Source organism: Geotrypetes seraphini, chromosome 1 (assembly GCF_902459505.1).
Source record: "Geotrypetes seraphini chromosome 1, aGeoSer1.1, whole genome shotgun sequence".
In the NCBI taxonomy this organism is placed as follows: Eukaryota; Metazoa; Chordata; class Amphibia; order Gymnophiona; family Dermophiidae; genus Geotrypetes; species Geotrypetes seraphini.
Window position 1 is genome coordinate 128,561,792 of NC_047084.1, and position 21,106 is coordinate 128,582,897.

General features: G+C 37.3%; 1 protein-coding gene across 5 annotated transcripts in view; it reads left to right on the forward strand.

Moving 5' to 3' along the window:
• BBS7 (Bardet-Biedl syndrome 7) overlaps window positions 1-21,106 on the forward strand; it is a 454,813-nt gene that overhangs the window by 257,142 nt on the left and 176,565 nt on the right. The window lies entirely within an intron of this gene.

Sequence of the window (21,106 nt, forward strand, 5' to 3'; positions counted from 1 at the left end):
CTTAGGGCTCTCTCTGACCAGGAGGCAGTTGCCCTAGTTCCACTCCCCTAACACCATTCCTGTCATGTGTGTCTGTGGTATTCTGTTAGCATGATATTTATGTAGCATTCTGTAATAATTTGGCTTATTCAGTTTTCTTGATAGTAGAGGGGATATATGTGAAGGGGAGGGGAGACAGGGGTTTTGTTGATCCTTGCCCTGTATTATTTATATTTATAAAATGACAATTGTACAGAATATTGTTTCTTTTTATACTTTAATAAAATATGTTCAATATAAAATCATAACTATTTGAGGCTTGTGCGGATGGGATCAGATGGTTAATGGGACCGAGCTCGCGGGATGGGGCGGCAATGGGGTTTTTAAAAATTTCAGTCTTATTAGTTTGACGGTCCACAAAATAATTATTTTATTTCCGCCGGTCCATAGGTGTAAAAAGGTTGAAGAACACTGCTTTAGAGGATGTAATAATTAATGGCAAACTGCTTAAGTTTTCACAATTGCAACATAAATTTGGTCTAAATAAATCACAATATTTTAGATGGTTGCAGTTGAAGCAGGCCATTCAGGCGGGGTTCCCTGAATGGAAAAATCTTAATAATTATCATAGCCACGCTGCTCCTTGTGACCCTGGGCAAGTCACTTAATCCTCCATAGCCCCAGGTACGTTAGCTAGATTGTGAGCCCACCGGGACAGAGAGGGAAAATGCTTGAGTACCTGATTGTAAAAAACCGCTTAGATAACCTTGATAGGCGGTATATAAAAAATCCTAATAAACTTATGCTTTCAGATGGCGTCTATTGGTCACCAGGCCGCAATGTGGAATAAATTAATATCTGGATTTGTAAATAAAAAGCCAAAACATGGTCTTAGAGACATTTGGAGCATTGAGATTAAGCATCAAATTAATGCATCTCAATGGCCACGACTTTGGTCTTGGAGGTTAAGATGTACAGTTTCAGCATCAACATGGTTTTTTCTTTTGCATAGAGCTTTTTGGATCCCTGTTCGTTTACAAAAATTAGATAGCTCTAAGTTTAATAGATGTTGGCACTGTCATATTGAGGCAGGGACATTAGATCATCTTTTATTCTATTGTCCATTCATATTAATATTTTGGAAATCAATTTGGCCTCATATAAATAGGATGATGGACAATCCAGTAGCCTTGACTTATGATACTATTTTATTCGGTACAACAATGAGAGCAAAGAGTCAAATTTCGTCACATAATAACAAACTTTTATTCATATTGACTGGAGTAGCAATTCAACAAATAACATACAATTGGAAAAATTATGACAGATTAAGTTATAACTTTTGGTGGAATTTTGTATGCCATATACATAAAATGGAGCGCACAATAGCAACACAGAAAGGTTACTTTGGTAAATTTCAGAAGATCTGGAGACCATTAACAGACTTTTGTAATGACTGATAACATTTTCCCATAATAAGATATTTGTTAAGCGAGGATGTGGATGGGTATTATTTTATTCATCTCATAATATGTATGAATTTAATTAATATTTGTGATGTATTAGATTGGATTTTCTGAAACGGGTAGGGAGGGATTGGGGTTTTTATATTTTAATTATAATTGTTATACATATTAAATGTATTACATAATATTTAAGATATTATAGAATATGAATATAAGAATGATATGTTGTACTTAAAGTGTTACATGAAGGAAAATCAAGTGTGTATTTATAAGATCATATGACTTTTGCTGATGCACTTGTTGTGATATGCAAAACTGAATAAAGAAATTTAAAAAAAACAAAAAAAAAACATTAAAGAAATGAGTCCTCAAAATGAAGTACTGTAGTTTAAATGGAAAGAAAAGATGGGAGGTTTACACATACTTTCGTTCTTCATCTGTCCCACTATTCCCTCTCCACCACCACCGCATCCAACATTTCTCCCTCTCATCTCTCTCTTCCCTGTGCATCTATACCTCACGCCTCTTTGACTACCATGTCCAATATTTCTCTCTCCCTCCCTACGCCCAACAATTCTCTTTCTTCATTTCCCTATGTGCACTATCTCTTTCCCTCTCACTCACACACCCATGCCCAACAATTCTCCCTTTCTATTCCCTCCCCGCCTCAGCATCTCTTTCCCTCGCTCCCTCCATTCTTCCATCCTACGTCTCAAATTCATACTCCTTCCTTCCTTCCTTTGTCTGAAGTTTGTGTTCCCTCCCTTTCTTCTGTATCCCAAAGCGACCCTGCTTCTCTCTTCCTGTCCCAACGTGACCCTCTTCCTCCCAGCTCTTCATAAAGCCGTGGCTGTGGTTCCTACATGTGGCTGACCCGGAAGCCTTCCCTTTGACGTCAGAGGGAAGGCTTCTGGGCGGGCTGCTTGTAAGAGCTGCTGCTCGCAACTTTGAGAAGAGAAGTGTGGCTGGGAGGAGGGAGCTGGCCAGAGGAGGTAAACACCTGCTGGAGGGAGGCACAAATTTAGGACACAGCACAGAGGGAGGGAAGGACAATGAGGGACGCGTTGCGACAAGGAAGGAAGGAAGAAGGTAACATTGAGACAGGAAGGGAGGAGAAGACCCTGTTTTGTAAGTATGAGTCTGACGCAAGTCTGACTTTCTTAACCTGGAGATTGCCAGTACAGGAATTTAAGTAACTATGGGCTCCTTCACTAAAGCGTGTTAACACAATTTATTGCAAGCCCCATTGAGAACATTTACTAGCTACAGGTCACCTAAGTGAGGAGGCTAAGTAGATGCCTATTTGGGGCATATTTTTTAAAGACACATGATATATGAACACAGTACTTGCAGAAATCTTGCTTAAAATGAATCTATAGGTGAGGGTAATACTGTATTTCCTCATATATTGCCCCCCCCTTGTATAGGCCGCAAAAAATACCTATATGAGTTTTAAAACTGATAGATAAGCCACCCCATTGTATTAGCCGCGGCTTATCTACCAGTAACTGGGGCAGTCTATACAATGTTTAAAAAACATACCCCACCCTCCCTTGCTCCCCTTACCTCCCTTGCTGGCAGCAGCCTCCTTGAGTCGTGCTGCTAGTGTTGCAGAGCAGGAGTGATGTTTACATCTGCAGGCTTGCCCCGCGCTGCTTCATGTATGGCTTTGCCGTCAGTTAAGAACATAAGAATTGCCGCTGCTGGGTCAGATCAGTGGTCTGTCGTGCCCAGCAGTCCACTCCCACGGCGGCTTTTAGGTCAAAGACCAGTGCCCTAACTGAGTTTAGTCTTACCAACGTACGTTCTGCTTTAGCAGGAACTTGTCTAACTTTGTCTTGAATCCCTGGAGGGTGTTTTCACCTATAACAGACTCCGGATGAGCGTTCCAGTTTTCCACCACTCTCTGGGTGAAGAAGAACTTCCTTACATTTGTACGGAATCTATCCCCTTTCAACTTTAGAGAGTGCCGTCTCGGAGAGGGTGAACAACCTGTCCTTATCTACTAAGTCTAATCTAATCTTCCATTTGTGAGTCGCACAAACCTCAAGTCTATCTACTAAGTCTGTTCCCTTCATTATCACGAATCTCACAAGATGAGTCCCGCGAGAACTGACGGCAAAGCCATACAGGAAGCAGCACGGGGCCAGCCTGCAGATGTAAATAAACATCACTTCTGCTCTGCAACACTAGCGGCGCAACTCAAGGAGGCCACCGCCAGCGAGGGAAGTAAGGGAGGGTGGGGTGATGATTTTAAAATCCTATATAGACGCCCAGATATGCAAGCCACACCCACTGGGCCGGCTTGCAAAGTCCTTATATAAGCTGCGGTCTATATATGGGGAAATACGGTATCAATACTCACCAATAGGTGTGGTAGGATAAAGACAGGTATAAGAACATAAGAATAGCCTTACTGGGTCAGACCAATGGTCCATCAAGCCCAGTAGCCTATTCTCACGGTGGCCAATCCACGGTGGCAAACACAAGGAGTAGCAACATTCCATGCCACCAATGGGCGACGAGATGGCAGATGAAGTTCAACGTTGAGAAATGTAAAGTATTACATGTGGGAAACAGAAACCCGAGGTACAACTATACGATGGGAGGGATATTATTGAATAAGAGTACCCAGGAAAGGGACTTGGGGGTAATGGTGGACATGACAATGAAGCCGACGGCACAGTGTGCAGCGGCCGCTAAGAAGGCAAACAGAATGCTAGGCATAATCAAGAAGGGTATTACAACCAGAAAGAAAAAAGTTAGTCTGCCGTTGTATCGGGCGATGGTGCATCCGCATCTGGAGTACTGCGTCCAATATTGGTCGCCGTACCTTAAGAAGGATATGGCGATAACTCGAGAGGGTTCAGAGGAGAGCGACACGTCTGATAAAAGGGATGGAAAACCTTTCATACGCTGAGAGATTGGGAAAACTGGGACTCTTTTCCCTGGAGAAGAGGAGACTTAGAGGGGATATGATAGAGACATACAAGATCATGAAGGGCATAGAGAGAGTAGAGAGGGACAGATTCTTCAAACTTTCAAAAATTAAAAGAACAAGAGGGCATTCGGAAAAGTTGAAAGTGGACAGATTCAAAACGAATGCTAGGAAGTTCTTCTTTACCCAACATGTGGTGGACACCTGGAATACACTTCCAGAGGGCGTAATAGGGCAGAGTACAGTACTGGGGTTTAAGAAAGGATTGGACAATTTCCTGCTGGAAAAGGGGATAGAGGGGTATAGATAGAGGATTACTGCACAGGTCCTGGACCTGTTGGGCCGTTGTGTGAGCGGATTGCTGGGCACGATGGACCTCAGGTCTGACCAAGCAGAGGCATTGCTTATGTTCTTATGTTCAATCCAGGGCAAGCAGAGGTTTCCCCCATGTCTTAATAATAGACTATTCCTCCAGGAACTTGTCCAAACCTTTATTAAAACTTTTCCTCCAGGAACTTGTCCAAACCTTTATTAAAACCAGCTATGCTATCTGCTTTTAACTCAACCACTGGCAACATGTTCCAGAGCTTAACTATTCTCTGAGTGAAAAAATATAAAATAACTGTTTCACATTCTGGAATGAGCCGCATTCTTATTAGCTAGTCTCTGTTCTATCCCTCTTATATATCTACAAAAACACACATAACTACTAACAATAACAAAAATATTTATTTACAAGTATGAAATATAAACAAAAATGGAAACAGAAATAACATCAGTTTCTACCTGACAAGACGCAGTGAGACCTGGAAACCTGCAACAAGCATGATGCCAGCTAATGAAACCCTGAGATAGAGAATGACACAGGGAAAAAAATCTGTCCCCGTCACTGGACCACCGTCCCATTCACCGCCCTGTCCCCACCGTCCCCTTCACCACCCCATCCCCGCAGCATCCGCCCTTCCCTTTTGCCACCTCACTGCCCTTCAGCGGCTCGAGTATCTCCCTCCCTCCCCCTTACCTTCATGGCGCTTTAGTAAAGAAACTTTCTGAAGCCAGCGAAGCCTGCCTGTGCTTGCAGTCGCATGTGTATGAGTGGAAGCTTTTCCTCTGACGCAACCGAAAGTTGCATCAGAGGAGAAGCACAGGCAGGCTTTGCCGGCTTCAGTAAGTTTCTTTTCTAAAGCACCGCAAAGGTAAAGGGGGGGAGAGGGAGATAGATTTGGCCATAGGTAGGGAGGGAGGGGGGTCACGTGCTATCGGTGACCGCACGCCTTCCCTCCCTTAATTGGGGGGACAAGGCCATTCACCACTGGTCCTCACAGTGGCCAATCTAGGCCACCAGTACCTGGCAAAACCCCAGAGTAGCAACATTGTATGCTACCGATCCAGGGAAAGCAGTGGCCTTCCCCCATGTCTGTCTCATTACCAGATTATGGACTTTTTCTCCAGGAAATTTTCCATACCTTTCTTAAAACTAGAAACGCTATCCACTCTTACCACAACCTCTGGCAATGCGTTCCAGAGTTTAACTATTCTCTGAGTGAAAAAATATTTCCTCCTATTGGTTTTAAAAGTATTTCCCTGTAACTTCTTTGAGTGTCCCCTAGCCTTTGTAATTTTTGACGGAGTGAAAAATAGATCCACTTGTACCCGTTCTACTCCATTCAGGATTTTGTAGACTTCAATCATATCTCCCCTCAGCTGTCTCTTTTCCAAGCTGAAGGGCCTAACTTTTTTAGTCTTTCCTCATACGAGAGGAGTTCCATCCCCTTTATCATCTTGGTTGCTCTTTTTTGAACCTTTTCTAGTTTCGCTATATCTTTCTTGAGATAAGGAGATCAGAATTGAACGCAATACTCCAGATTGAGGTTGCACCATAGAGCGATACAGAGGCATTATAACATTCTTAGCCTTGTTAATCAAAGCTTTTAAAATAATTCCTAGCATCTTATTTGCTTTTTTTGGCTGCAATCGCACATTGGGCAGAAGGTTTCATCGTATTGTCTATATTGACACCCAGATCCCTTTTCTAATCCCAAAGGTGGACCCTAGCACGCGGTAACTCTGATTTGGGTTATTCTTCCCAGTATGCATCACTTTACATTTGTCCACATTAAATTTCATCATCCACTTGGATGCCCAGTCTTCCAATTTCCTAAGGTCTGCCTGCAGTTTTTCACAGTCTGAATGCTTTTTAACAACTTTGAACTTTTCAGGGCCTCTTTTACAACACCGCACTCGTCAACAGCCCCGAAGCCCTTTAAATCTCTATGGGCTTCGGGGCCGTTAGCGCTGCTTTGTAAAAGAGGCCATTAGTGTCATCTGCAAATTTATAATAATAATAATAATAATAACTTTATTTTTCTATACCGCCATAGTCAGGTGACTTCTAGGCGGTTCACACTGTAAGAAGGCTGGACATTCAGCGAATAACAAGGTCACAATACAATACAATAAGTCAACATACAATACAAGACAAAACAATACAATATAATACAATGAGTGTATACAACACAGTACAATATAATACAACGAGTCTAAATATAATACAATACAATAAGTCTAAAGACAACACCATACATAAGTCTAATACAGTATCGTACAATGAGTCTAAATATAATACAATAGTGAAGAGGGGAAAGTTACAGATTGGGGTTCAATGGGTAATGAGTAACTGAGTATTTCTTTAGAACTTCCATTTGAATTGAATCATCTCACTCGTCGTTCCAATTTCCAGATCATTTTTAAATAAGTTAAATAGCACTGGTTCCAGTACAGATCCCTATGGCACTCAACTGTTTACTCTGTTTTCTATCCAATAACCAATTCCTAATCCACAACTGAACCTTGCCACCTATCCCATGACTAATTTTCTCAGGAGCCTCTCATGAGGATAAACTTAAGCTTAATTCTGATAAAACAAAGTTCTTTGTAGCATCTCCTACCAATATTTTTCATGAACCTTCCATCAATATACTTTCAACATCTTATACAATCCATCCAACAATTAAAATTTTAGGAATCGTATTAGATAAACATCTTACTATGAAAACCAGATAGATGCTGTTGTACGTAAAAGTTATTTTACTTTATAGACCCTATTTTTAATTTTCAGCCTTTAAATTATCTGTTGAGTCTCCTTGACTATTGCAATATTGCTTATTTATCAATTACTAAGAAGGAATTATTGAGATTATCATTGATACAGAACTCATCAATTGGATTGATTTACGGATTGAAGAAATACGATCATGTTGTGTTATTTTATTGCAAATTCCATTGGTTGCCTGTGGAAGCTTGGGTATTGTTCAAGTTGGGCTGTTTTTGTTACAAGGTTTTATTTGGTGCAGCACCTACTTATCTGGCTAAAAGTTTTTCCATAGCTACACACAAATGCAGTAGAAAAACTCATGCTCTGTTCAATTTCCCTTCTGTAAAAAGTTGTAAAAGCAAGAAATTCCTAAATCACTCTTTAGCATCTCAGCAGCTTCTCATGAAAAAGAATTTCAATCATTGTTGCTCACAGTTGTTTCTTAGAGACATTTTAGAAAATAGCTAAAAAAAACTTATCTTTTCTCCAAATACCCGACTAGCTGACTCATTCAAATATACGATTATGTTTAATGTTTATAATCTTTTGTAAGCCGCATAGAACCTTTTGGTAACGCGGTCTATAAGTATAATGTTATGTTATGTTTCTCAAAAACTTTCTGAAAATCTACAGTAGATACATTACATCAACCGGCTTACCTTTATCCACATATTTATTCATACCTTCAAAGAAGTCAAGCAAATTGGTGAGGCAAGATTTCTCTCAGCTGAACCCATGTTGACTCTGTCCCATTAAATCTTGTTTGTCTACGTGTTCCATAATTTTATTTTTTATGTTCAAATGATTTTTATTGAGCCAAAAACCAAATCAATACAGCGGATACAGAGAGGATATTTTGGTAAATTTCAAAAACAAACATGAGTAATAAACATTTTCCCAAAGTAAGATATTTGAAATGATGGGATGTGGGTGGGTAATATTTTATTAAATCCTGTAATGTATAAGAATATATAAATATTTTTGATGTATTAGGGATGGAACTTTTGTAAAGGAAGGGAGGGGAAGGGAGGGTTTTCTGACCTGATATTAATTGTCTTAGATGCTAGGAATATTATATAATATTCAATATATTATAGAATATAGGGATTGACTGAAATGGGAAAGAGGGGTTTAAATGTTATATTTAAAGTGATAGTGTATTTTATAAGTTCGAATGATTTTTTTCTGATACACTTGTTGTAATATGTAAAAATGAATAAAGAATTAAAAAAAAAATACAGCGGATACTGTAATGAAACAGGACTCAAATTTTTCAATTTACAAGTTGCGAGCAAAAAATCTCAAAACACCTCCCCTCCCCCACCTCACCCCATCTGGAGAATTTTATTTTTTAGAATTGTTTCCTCCATTGTGCCCGACACTGAAATCAGGCTTACCAGTCTGTACTTTTCCGGATCTCCCCTGGACCCCTTTTTATTTTTTTTTTTTTTTATTTTTTTTTTTCCATTATATTTTTATTTTCAAATTTTACAAAAAGTGTACATAATAATAAAATACATTTGATATATGCATGGTATCACTTTTATATCTAACACAATGTATGTCTGAATTTGATTTTCCCCTTCACCCTCCCCCCACCCTTTTATTGCTTTAATATAATATTTTCAAATTTTATAAAAGTATACAACATATTGGAATACAATTGATAATTATTTAATAACATATTTATATCTACTACAATATATTCTGGATAAATTTTATTCATTTTCCCTCCCCCCACCCTTCTATTATTTTTTAATCATTTGTTACATTTTGTATCATATATTATAATATATTATATATAAATTGTTTTCCTTATCCCCCCTATATGTGTGTCATAAAAAAAAAAAAAAAAAAATCTCTAAAAGAAGAAAAGAAGAAAAAGTATTCTATTATTTAATCATTGCAGTATTTTGTCAATGGCCCCCATATTTTTATAAATTTATTATATGTCCCCTTTTGTACTGCTATTGTTCTTTCCATTTTAAAAACATGGCATATTGTATTCCACCAAAATGTGTAGTTTAGGTTGTTGTAATTTTTCCAATTGTTAGTTATATGTTGAATGGCAACCCCTGTCATAATTAATAAAAGTTTATTATTTTCTGGTGAAATTTGACTTTTTTTTCTCATCATTGTTCCAAATAAAATTGTATCATATGATATTGCAATATGATTTTCCATTAATTTATTAATTTGTGGCCAAATTGAATTCCAAAATATTTTAATATAAGGACAATGATATAATAAATGATCTAATGTCCCTGGTTCTAGATTACAGTGCCAGCATTTATTGGACTTAGAACTATCTAATTTTTGCAAACGTGTAGGGGTCCAAAAAGCTCTATGTAATAAAAAGAACCAAGTTTGTCTCATAGATGCTGACACTGTACATCTCATTCTCCAAGACCAAATTAGTGGCCATTGAGATGCAGTAATTTGATGTTTAATCTCAATGCTCCAAATGTCTCTTAGACCATTTTTTGGTTTTTTATTCAAATATCCAGATATTAATTTATACCACAATGCGGCTTGATGTCCTAGGAAGTCTGCTTTAAAGCATAAGAACTTTAAACTATATTGATTGTTTAATGATTTCCATTCAGGGAACCCAACCTGAATGGCCTGCTTCAATTGCAACCATTTAAAACTTTGTGTTTTATTAAGACCAAATCTATGTTGCAATTGTGAAAAATCCAGCAGTTTACCTTCTGAAATAATATCATCTAGAGATCTAATTCCTGCAATAATCCAGTTCTTCCAAAGGATTTGAGCTCCGCCAATTTTGATCTTGGAGTTTATCCATATGGATTGATTAGTTGATTTATATATTGGGATGGGTGTTAATTTATCAATAAATCTCAATGTTTTCCAAGTATCCATTATTATTTTATTTTCTCTGTATCTTTTAGGTATATTAATACTTGGTAAATGAACTAAATTTAGGGGAAACATAAGGCGCCATTCCAAATATAACCAATCAGGTGCATTATCTATAAGTTCTGGGAGGATCCAATACATACCCTGACGTAGAATATAGGCTTGATGGTACCTATAGAAATTTGGAAAATTTACCCCTCCCTCCTTAATTGATTTTTGTAAGGTTACTAAAGCTATTCTAGGTGTTTTACCAAGCCAAAGAAATTTTGTTAAAATTCTATTAAGCTTCTTATAAAAGGACCCCTGAAAATAAATAGGTATCATACTCATTTGGTAGCAAACCACAGGCAACATCATCATTTTAATAGTTTGAACTCTGCCCCACCAAGATATATGTAATGGGTTCCATTGTTCACATAACTCCGTTACTTTTTTTAATACATATTTTTCATTTTCTTTTACAGTATCTTCAATTGTTTTTTTAACTTGAATGCCTAGATATTTAAATCCTTCTTCTTTCCATATGAATGGAAAAATATCAAATAATCCTTTTACACAGTAAACATTCAAGGGTATAATTTCAGATTTATTCCAATTAATTTTATAACCTGAAAATTTGCCAAACTTATCAATTAATTCCAATAAAGAAGATAAGGTAGACTCTGGATTTCTCAAATAAAGCAAAATATCATCAGCATAAGCCGAAATTTTATATTCCATATCTGAATATGGAATTCCTTGTATCTCCCTCGTTTGCTGTATTGCTAACAATAAGGGTTCCAATACAACATCAAATAACAAAGGAGATAAAGGACAACCTTGTCTAACTCCCCTCTGCAATTGAAAACCATCAGATATCTTATTATTAATATTTAATCTTGCAATCGGGAAGCTATACAATGTTTTTACCATTTGTATAAATCCAGAACCTATACCAAACCATTCTAAAGCCTGATACATAAAATTCCATTCTATCCTATCAAATGCTTTCTCAGCATCTAATGAAACTGTAAAAGCCGGTTCATCCATTTTTTTTGATAAGTTTAGCATGTGAAATAATAGTCTAGAGTTATTGGAGGAATGTCTTTTAGCAACGAAACCCGTTTGATGCATATCTATAATATGTGGGAGAGCTTTGGCTAATCTCAAAGCCAAAATTTTCGCCAAAAGTTTATTATCAACGTTTATCAAAGATATAGGCCTGTAGTTTGAAACCAAAGTAGGATCTTTATTTGGCTTAGGCAAAACAATTATTATTGATTCAGCCATAGTACCTTTTATATTACCTTTTATAAGTTGTGTCTGATATAATTTTAATAAATGTGGGGAGAGGATATTTTGAAATGTTTTATAAAATTCTACTGTGTAACCATCACCACCTGGAGCGGATCCAACTCTAAGAGATCTCAATGCTGTTTCTAATTCTTTTAATGATATAGGTTCTTCTAAACTTCGTTTTATATGATCAGGAATCTTAGGTCCATTTATTAAATCTAAAAATTTTTTTCCATCTTTTTGTTTCTCCAAATAAGGTTCGGAAGAATATAGATCCTTATAAAAATTTAAAAATTGTTTTAATATTATATTTGTTTGATTTGTTATTATACCATTATCATCTTTTATTCCATTAATATTAGTTCTCCTTTTTTTTGCCTTAAGATAATTTGCTAATAATTTTCCCGCCTTATTAGAATTTCCATAATACACCGTTTGTTTGGAAAACAAATCTTTTCTTATCATTTTTGAAGTTAATTCATTATATTTACCTTTTACTTTCAAAAGAGCTTGCAAAACTTCATATTCCCATTTACTTATCAATTTAGCTTCTAATATTTTTATTTCTTTTTCTAATTCTATATATTGTTTTTTAATTTGTTTCCTAATAAAAGCTGAATATGATATGATATTACCCCTCATAGTTGCTTTAAATGCATCCCATACATTCTCTATAGATGTATCTTCCACTAAATTTATTTGAAAAAATTCATTAATTTGTGTTTTAAAATTTTCCAAAAATTTGTCATCCACAAGCAATGCATTATCAAATCTCCAAAGAGGTCTATTATTTTCTAATTGATCTAATTGTAATTCTATCCATATTCCCGCATGATCCGAAATGATAATAGGATCAATGGAGGCTTTAATCACTTGTTGCACTTTATTTGTTGAAACAAAAATATAATCTATTCTTGAAAATGATTTATGAACCTGTGAACAAAATGAATACTCCTGATCATTAAAATGAAGAATACGCCATATATCTTTCAAATCACATGATCGAATTAAATTATCTAGACCTAAAGATTTAATATTTTTACCTGGTTTTTTATCCAATAATGGATCCATTACAGCATTAAAATCTCCAGCCACCACTAAATTAGAGGCAGCCAGTGGTAATAACATATTTTGTAGCTTTTTGAAAAACTCTGATTGATTCGAATTAGGGGCATATATATTAAATAACGTCAGGGTATCATTTCCCATACCTATATCGATATGTATCCATCTTCCATGTGGATCTGAATTTTTTACCTTTATATTGGCCATACATTTTTTATTTATAAGGATTGCAACCCCTGCTTTTTTACCCACTGCTGGAGCAAAAAAACATTCTTTTATCCATCCACCTGATAATTTCTGTGATTCCTTCATATTAAGATGGGTCTCTTGCAGACAGTAAATATCTGCATTTTGTTTTTTTAAAAATGTTAATATTTTTTTCCTTTTAATTACGTGATTCAGGCCATTGACATTAATAGAATATATTTTAAAAGACATTATATATTTTAATATTTTTCATTATCTTATTCTTCCTCTCCTCTTTCATATTTAATATCCAAAAAATTTTTTTCACGACACACATATTTAACCCTAATGTATCTCCCTTAATTATTCTAATAAATATTCTCCTTATCCCTCCCTTTCCCACCCAATACATTGGCTGCTTAAGGATACACATTGGAACTGTAATCCTAACACTCTCCCCATTCCAGGCAATCAATATTCAATTGTTTAACAAATTTCCCTTCTATTTATCTATATTGATCTTTTATATTTATTTAATCATTTTCCATAACATTTTATTAATGTATCATTTTCCATTTAACAATATGTTAATTTGTATTTCCTTAGTATTATGATTTCAACATATAATTATTTTAAAACATATATGCAGTGTATTATTTAATAATTTTTCTGTATTCTGTTCTTTCTTTCATATAATTATTATTGTCTTTTCTTTGTATTGTTTTCCTCCATTTCTTCAAATATTTCGATATGTTATATTTTCTAATTTTTCATAGAGTCTTCAAAACCATCTTAATATATTATGTTAATATATCATAGGTTCTGGTTTAGAGAGAAAATCTTTTAGTTTTTCGGGATCCTCAAAATATAAGGACTTGTCTCCAGATGACACTCTCATTTTCGCCGGGTAGTATAGACCATATTTAAATCCTTTTTCTTTGAGTAGAGGTCTCATGTCTAGTAGTCTTTTTCTTTTAGTTGCTGTGTTTTTGGCGAAGTCTGGTAAAAACCATAATCTTGATCCTTTATAATTTAAGTTTTTATCTTTTTTTGCAGCATTTAGTATCTCTATTGCTTGTTGGTATCTCAACATTTTGAAAATGATTGGTCTTGGTCTGTTTTTATTTTCTAAATTTTTAATTGGGATTCTATGCGCCCTTTCAATTTCAATTGGTTGTTTCAAGTCTAATTGTAGAATTTTTGGAATTAAATTTTCAAGGAAAAGGATAGTATTTTTTCCCTCTAAATTTTCTTGTATTCCAAAGAGTTTGATGTTCTTTCTTCTTCCTCTATTCTCGTAATCCTCCAGTTGATCTTTTAATTTATTTAATTCTAGGCTGTCGTTTTTACATCTTTTTGATTCACATTCTATATTTTCCATTTTTGATTCTAGTTCAGTTGTTCTTTTGTTGTTAACTTCCATTTGTCTATGTATATTTAAAATTTCTTCTTTCATTTCAGACATATTAGTTATAGTTTCTTTAAGCATTTGTTTGATTTGTTTTAATTCTTCCATGACTTCAGCTTTGCTTAATATGTCTGGTTCATCAATAGGAAGTGGTATCTTGCTTGGTGTTATTTGATCTTGTTTCTGTCTTTTTGCAGATGTACCAGCCTCATTTTTGTTTTGTCTGGTACTTGCCATGTTGTTGTTTTCTTTTTCTTGGTTCTTCTTTCTTTATATTTATTAGGAGACACAATAGTCACTTTCAGTCAAAGTTCCTCTTTTGGTCAATTTAATTTTTTTTTTTTTTTTTTTTTTTCAGCCTGCCTTCACTGTCTCTCTGTATCAGTTTCAATATTTCGCCGCTTGTCTCTTTTCTTTCAAGTCTTCAATTGATGTCAATCTCTCTATCAAAATATCTCCTTTGATGAATAAATCCTTTTTAATTAATTTTTTTTTTTTTTTTTTTTTTTTTTTTCCTGTTATCTGCTTCAATGCCGATCCAACGCTGAGAGTGAGCAAACAAGAAGATTGGCTTCAGGCTATAAGATCAGTATAATCACTCAGGTCTCCGTTTCAGCTTTAATCTGGAAATGGCTGCTTCAAACTGCCACACTTAGGAGTTCAACTCCACATCAGTACAGAGACAAGCCGTTAGAATCAGTAATTTATCTTTCCTTATCCCCTCTTTCTTTCTTGTCAGACACCTCTCAGTTAAATTTGAATAATTTACCGTTCTGAGAAAGCTGCAAGTCTTCTTCAATTTAAGTCTTCAAGAGCCTTCTCTCATTTTCTTAGCCTTCAAATCGGCAAATGATATAATCACACTTTCTTTAACTTTTATGACCTTCAGTATCATCAGATTGTTTTCGCTGATATTTCTTTTTCCTTTTTATATGTTATCTGTCTTGATGCTGCGCCGATTTAGCGCCGAGGGAAAAACAATAAAAGTATCAATCAATTAGTCTCTCGGCTCCGACTCAGCGCTTCAAACCGCCACAGTTCAGGAATCTAGCTAACAACGGTCTCACAATAGGATCCGTCCCTTTTTCAATATTAGTCAGTTAATAAAATTTTTTTTTACAGCTCTTCTCACTTTCATGCCGTATCACCACACAGAAAGACCGGTAAAATTAGTTGTCTTACTTTTCTCCTTCGCTTCAGATCTTTTCTGCGTTTTTTCTGACAGGAATTGTTTTCTTTTTTTTTTTTTATATTTAAGTTATTATCTTCAGCATTTGATTTTCTGTTGTCACAGTTTTCGCCGATTTTATCACTCCCCTTGTTCTCTTACTTCGGGATTTATCCCCCTCAGCAGGCACAAGTTTTTATTCAAACAACCGTCAGCTTCCTGCCACCAGTGTCTCTCCGCTCTAGTGCCCCGATGTCTTCACTTCAGCGCTAAAAACTTTTTCAGTTTCAGAGGAGGACAATATCCAATCTGCCAACTCTTCTCTCTTTAATTTCTTCTGTCTTTAATTCAATGTCTCGCCGTCTCATCGAGAGTAAACCGGCAAATCTCTCTTTGGTTTCTCTTACTCAGTTCTTGTCTTCGTTTCTTCAAGAGGATGTTAAATATAGATTTTCAATAGTTTCTGCTTCAATTGTGATTATTTTCAATTGAAATAAATAGTATTGGGATATTTTTATTTAATGTCAGTTGCCCATTTGGAGAGGAGCGTCACGATCACACATCCATTCTGTGCTCGCGTTAAGCCACGCCCCCCCTGGACCCCTTTTTAAAAATCAGCATAACATTGTCTACCCTTCAATCTTCAGGTATTACAGATGATTTTAGTGACAGGCTATAGATCACTAACAGCAGGTCAACAATTTCTTGTTTGAGTTTCTTTAGTACCCTGGGATGTATACCATCCGGTGCAGGTGATTTATCCCTTTTTAACTTGTTGATTTGGCTTAGTACATCTTCCAGATTCTCTGAGATTTCTTTCATTTTCTCTGCATCATCACCCTTGAAAACCATTTCCTGTTCAGGTAGATCTCTTACATCTTCTTCCATAACGACTGAAGCAAATGTCCTTATTTGCTATGTCCTTATTTTCTCTGAGCGCCCCTTTTGTTCCTTGATTATCCAATGGTAACTAGATAATTTCTAAAATTGATTACTGTAACGCTTTATTTAAGGGTATTGCTCAAAAAGAGATTAGAAATTTACAGCTAATTCAAAATGCCTCTATTAAAATTACCATGAACGCAAAAAGTTTGACCATGTTTCACCACTTCTTAAAAAATCTTATTGGCTCCCAGTATCGCATAGAATAATTTACAAAATATGTCTGTTATATAAGACCCAACTCTATAAGTCTCCAGCTTTCATTGAAAGGATTCTAATTCCCTACACCTCCACTAGAACTCTTCGATCTAATGACCAACATTTGTTAACCGTTCCATCACTTAAAACCATTAATACACAAAGACAATACATTTTTTCCTTCGTGACCCCTCAATTGTGGAATTCCTTGCCAGTCTACTTAAGGGAGGAAAGAAACATTGACAGATTTAAGAGTTAGTTAAAATGCTTTCTTTTTAAAGATGCATTTGACTACTAGACATCGAAAAAACACTAAATTAAAGTAAAATACTTTTTTTTTTTTTAACCCAAACAAACAAAAAAATAAAACAAAAATCCCTCCTCTTGTAATTCTCCTTGATTGATGCATCTGCCTCCAATTATTGTATTTCTGTTCTATTTACCCAATAGTCCCGTCTGTTTTGAAAGTCATGTATTTGCTATATGAACTCTTTGTTCCCCTGTGTATTGTTTAAATTATTTTTAGAACTGTACATCGCCCCTGGATATATGATATGGCGATTAAACAAATTTTAAATAAGCTTGAAACTTTCAGAAATTCATATCTGGACATGTCTGAGTAAAAGTATTTCCTTTATAAGATACTAGAGCTGTGTTTTTCAACCTTTTTACATCTATGAACTGGCAGAAATAAAAGAATTATTCTATGGAACAGCATCTGTCCGTGGACCGGCGGTTGAAGAACACTGGGCTAAGTCGTGGGCCAGACCCCGCCCCCATAATAGTACTAATTGCACCTTGCAAGTCCCATGCCTCATCTGGAAGCCTTCCCTCTGACGTTGCAACCTCAGAGAGAAGGCTTCCGGTTCAGGCGCAGGATGCCCGTAGGAGCCACTGCCCATGGCTTTGTGCACTGAATCAGTTTGGAAGAGGGAGCTGGCTAGAAGATAACGCCGCATCGATTGCACCGTGGACCGGCGGTTGAAGAACACTGTTTTGGGCCTGATGCACGTGCTGGCCCTGTGGATCGGCAGGGACCTGACGGCAGGGACCTGACGGACTTCACCTAACAAAGAGAGGAAAGAAAGTTTTTGGACATCGACTAGCACATCTACTTTGGAAGGCTTTAAACTAGGTAAGTTGGGGGAGGGTTCACACATACATACCAGAGCAGTAAGGATCCATCCTGGGGAAGCAAGTAAAACCCACACTTCTGAGCCTAAGGTAGGTACCCATAGTATACACAAAAAAACAAGTACCACACTAACGGGGATAGGCATATCATCACAAATTTGGAGAGCAATGTATGTTAATGCACACAGCTTGGGCAACAAAATCCTGGAACTAGAAACAGAAATAAGGAATGCTGACCTTGACATAGTAGCGATATCCGAGACCTGGTTCACAGACTCGCATGGGTGGGATACGGTTATACCAGGCTACAATCTACTTCGTCGGGACAGAGAGGACAAATTAGGAGGGGGGGTAGCACTATACACTAAGGATAATATCAAAACTACCAGGATCACAGAGGTTAGATACACAGGGGAATCACTTTGGGTAAACCTGGCCAGAGGGAATGAAAAATGCCTTTACCTCGGTGTGGTATACAGGCCTCCAAGACAACAGGAGGACAAAGACAAAGAATTGATTGAGGACATAGAGAACATCACTTTGCGTGGTGACACAGTACTGTTAGGCGACTTCAACATGCCAGATGCAGACTGGAACACCCTCTCAGCAACTACAAGCGGTAGCAAAAGAATAATAACCTCCATTAAGGGTGCACAACTCAAACAAATGGTATTAGAACCCACCAGAGAAAAAGCAATACTGGACCTAGTACTCACAAATGGAGACAGTGTCTCGGAAGTATCAGTGGGAGACACGCTGGCCTCCAGTGACCACAACATGGTATGGCTCAACCTCAGGAAAGGCTTCTCTAAATCAAACACAGCAACGAGGGTCCTCAACTTTAGGGAGGCAGATTTCGACCACATGAGAGACTTTGTCCATCAAGAGCTACAAAACCATGTAGAAACTGACAATCCGGAAACTATGTGGTCAAATCTAAAATACATCCTGAACGAAGCATCTTGCCGCTACGTAAAAACAGTAAGCAAACGCCGGAGAAACAAAAAACCACAATGGTTCAACAAGGAAATTTCGGACCTCATTAAAATGAAAAAAGAAGCATTTATCGCCTACAAACATCTTGGGAAAAGGGAGGCAAAAGAAGACTATCTGGCCAGATCTAAGGCTGTCAAAAAGGCAGTCAGGGAAGCCAAACTTCAAACAGAGGAAGATCTAGCACGGAACATTAAAAAAGGGGACAAATCCTTCTTTAGGTACATTAGCGACAGGAAGAGAAACAAAAATGGAATAGAACGCCTTAGGCAATCAGATGGAAACTACGCAGAATCTGATACTACCAAGGCAGAACTGCTAAACAAATACTTCTGCTCAGTATTCACCTGTGAAGCACCGGGAGATGGTCCACAACTACAAATAAGAGACAGCCAAAATGACCTGTTTCGTGATTACAAGTTTACACCTAGTAGCGTCTACCACGAACTTTCAAGACTCAAAGTAGAAAAAGCCATGGGGCCAGACAATCTACACCCCAGGGTACTCAGAGAGCTGAGTGAAGTTCTGGCTGAACCACTATCCGTACTCTTCAACCTTTCCATGCGCAAGGGAAAAGTACCCCTAGACTGGAAAACAGCTAACGTAATTCCACTCCACAAAAAGGGCTGCAGAACAGAGACAGGAAATTACAGACCGGTGAGTCTTACATCCATAGTGTGCAAACTCATGGAAACACTGATCAAACAGGAACTTGACAAAATTCTAGACGAAGAAAATTTACGTGATCCACATCAACACGGATTTACCAGGGGAAGGTCCTGCCAATCTAATCTGATTGACTTCTTTGGTTGGGTGACCAGTCATCTGGATGCCGGTGAGTCCCTTGATGTGATATATTTGGACTTCAGCAAAGCTTTTGATAGCGTTCCACACCGCAGGCTGTTGAACAAACTAAAATCGATGGGATTGGGGGATACATTCACTACATGGGTAAGGGATTGGCTAGATGGTAGGCTTCAAAGGGTGATGGTAAACGGTACCCCCTCGAAAACGTCAGCAGTGATGAGTGGAGTACCTCAAGGCTCCGTCTTGGGGCCGATTCTATTCAATTTATTCATAGGAGACTTGACCCAAGGACTTAGAGGAAAAGTATCACTGTTTGCCGACGATGCCAAACTATGCAACATAGTTGGCAAAAGCAGTGTGCCTGACTTTATGACGCAGGACCTAAGACAGCTTGAACAGTGGTCATCCACTTGGCAGCTAGGCTTCAATGCTAAAAAATGTAAAGTGATGCACCTAGGAAAAAAAAATCCACACAGAACTTACACACTAAATGGTGAAACCTTGTCCAGGACCACGGTGGAACGTGATTTAGGAGTGATCATTAGCGATGATATGAAGGCTGCCAATCAAGTAGAGAAGGCTTCGTCTAAGGCAAGACAAATGATGGGCTGTATCCGTAGGGGTTTTGTCAGCAGAAAACCTGAGGTCATAATGCCACTGTACAGATCCATGGTGAGACCTCATCTCGAGTATTGTGTTCAATTCTGGAGACCACACTACCGAAAAGATGTGTTGAGAATTGAGTCGGTTCAGCGAATGGCTACCAGAATGGTCTTGGGGCTCAGGGAACTCACGTATGAAGAAAGGTTAAAGAAACTGCGGATGTACTCGCTGGAGGAGCGAAGAGACAGAGGGGACATGATTGAGACCTTTAAGTATATTACTGGGCGTATAGAGGTGAAAGATGATATCTTCAGTCTTACAGGACCCTCGGTAACCAGAGGACACTCGCTGAAAATCAGGGGAGGGAAATTTCGGGGTGATGCTAGGAAGTACTTCTTCACCGAAAGGGTGGTTGATCATTGGAACGAGCTACCTCAGCGGGTGATTGAGGCCAGCAGCGTGTTAGATTTCAAGAGAAAATGGGATATTCATGTGGGATCTCTAGGAGAGTAAGAATCAGGGAGCGGGTCATTGGTATGGGCAGACTCGATGGGCTATGGCCCTTTTCTGCCGTCAATTTCTATGTTCTATGTTTCTATGAAATTTCTGTGGATCGGCACTGGTCCATGGACCGGTGGTTGAAGAACACTGTACTAGAGCACTGTATATTCTGTGATCGTTATAAGCTGTACCACAGGTCTGATATAATGCTCTATAATACACTAGTTATGTTACTACAGGCGTTTTTACGCCTACACATGTATGTTTCTGCCTGCTAAGGATTAGAAGTAAGTGTATGCACAAATTTTAGAAAAAAGCATATAAATTGCTATTCTGCACTATTCTCCCAAAGCTGTGTTTTGTAAAAGTTGTCATCACATGTACTTTTAAACTCCTAGTAATTTTATAAAATGTATTTGTTGGTATTTAATAACTGCCTTTATGAAGAGATTCACTTGAGGCCTTTTAC